We start from the raw sequence: 1,865 nt of genomic DNA, 5'->3' as shown, positions 1-1,865 counted from the left end.
TGCGCCCGGGCGGGGCTCAGGGGGGGATGCGCTTCGCTGAGGGGGTTTGGGGCAACGGGTCGTGGTGGGATGACTGGGGTGGCTCGGTGAGGATCTCCCCGGGTATGGGAAGACCCCCGGGATGCGCGGCACGCGCCGTCCACGCTCGGGCAGCGAGAGTCCGGCGGCGCCTCCTCCCCGGTCCCTCAACCGTCGATGTGGACGCCGAGCTACTCCAGGCATGGCCTTTGGACGGATGGTGTCACCCACCCGTCCCCGTGAAGGCCTTCCCGGCGGCAGGGCCTCGGGTCTGGGCCCTGCCCTTTGCTCAAGGGACTTGGGGTCAGCAGACCCCGAAACGGCTGCAGCCAGAGCTCAGTATTCGGCCGGGTGCTTCACCCGCGGGCCAACCCGCGGTGATGAACGCAACAGAAAGGAGAGCGGGATCCGCCGCAGCTCTGAAAGCCAGACCTCCTCCGTCCTCGCCAGTGGTTGGAGGTGCTGGCGGGGACCCCACGGCTCGGGGACCCATCTTCCACGGAGAGAAGCTCCTCCGCCCAGGAAGGCAAAGGATTAGGCTAGGGAGCCCAGAGAGAGGTGGCCCAGTGGCCCCAGAGAAGGTCCTGGCCCATCCTCGCTCTCCACCGAGAGCCGGAGATCATCTATTTACGCGCTAGATGGAGCAGGAACCCGGAACTCCTCCATCGAGGCATCGTGTGGAGACGACCCCGACCGTCCCTCGGCAATGGGCTTCGCTCCCTGTTGGAATCCACCCGGTCCGGTCCAGGTCAATATTGGCTCGGCGCCGGCCGGAGGCAACGTGGGGCCGGCGTGGGGTCTGGGGACGTCCCGCCAAGCCGGGCCGCAGAGGGGAGCCAGGAAAAAGGGACAACTGTGACTTTTCAGCAGATAGAACTCTCGGTTTTCCTCCTTTTGGGAACCCAGAAGGATGCCTGGGGCGGGAGGGAAGGATGGAGAAGGGTCCCCGGGGCAGAAGGGACCACCCCGCCTGCGGGAGAAAAGAAACAAACCCGATTCTTTTCAGCAATAATCTGCGAAGGTTTTCGGCCGGTGCGTCCGCAGAGGCACACCCCGCTCTCGCGTGGAAGCGGATCAGGGAGCATCGCTCCGAAACTCCCCCGGCAGCGGGCAGCAGCGTCCGGAGAAGCACCGGCTCTCCGTCCCCCCAGCGCTGCTCCTTGCACCCACCCCGACACCCGCGAGGTTTTGCCAGAAGCCCCCAGCAAACGGGGGTGGGGGGGGGTTGGGGGGGGGAAGACGGAGGCCTGGGGAGATGCAAATCGCGCCATAAGGGCTTCTGGAGGCATCCGAGCTATAAAAGCTCGTTAGCGGAGTAGGGCAGGTAATTCCCGACTTCTAGGCACGGCTTTGGGAGGAGATGAATGGAGCATTGAGCCCTGGGGTGGGAGACAGCGACGTGAGCATTTACAGAAGCCACGTGTGTGTTTGTGAGGAATGTCAGAGACGCTAATAACTGGCTCTTTGGAAATATCGGGCAAAAATCTTGCTCATGTCTAGGAATAAGGATACAGGAAGGAGGAAAAAGTCAATATGACCTGAAAATCCCCAGACTGGGACGGCCAGGCAGGCTGGGCAATATGATTTATTCTATTAATAAGCCAGAAAGAAGGGCAGGAATAAATGCTGAATGCATTTTTGGTGGCCGCAGAGGGCTGGGAGCCGCGCGGCCGGGGAGGGGGTGTGAGCCTCTTCGGGGTACCAGCGCAGGCCAGGCACAAGCCGCCTTTGACGGGGCCATTTTCTCCCTGGCTTTTTTGGGAGCAGGGAGCCAAGGAAAACAAGGGACTTGTTGATTTTGTTCCCGGGACATTGTAAGGGGCTCTTTCAGCCCTGATACTGTTCGG

The sequence above is a fragment of the Aptenodytes forsteri genome, unplaced genomic scaffold, assembly GCF_000699145.1.
Source record: "Aptenodytes forsteri isolate BGI_AS27 unplaced genomic scaffold, ASM69914v1 Scaffold657, whole genome shotgun sequence".
Classification (NCBI taxonomy): domain Eukaryota; kingdom Metazoa; phylum Chordata; class Aves; order Sphenisciformes; family Spheniscidae; genus Aptenodytes; species Aptenodytes forsteri.
Note: the sequence above shows the minus strand (reverse complement) of the source record.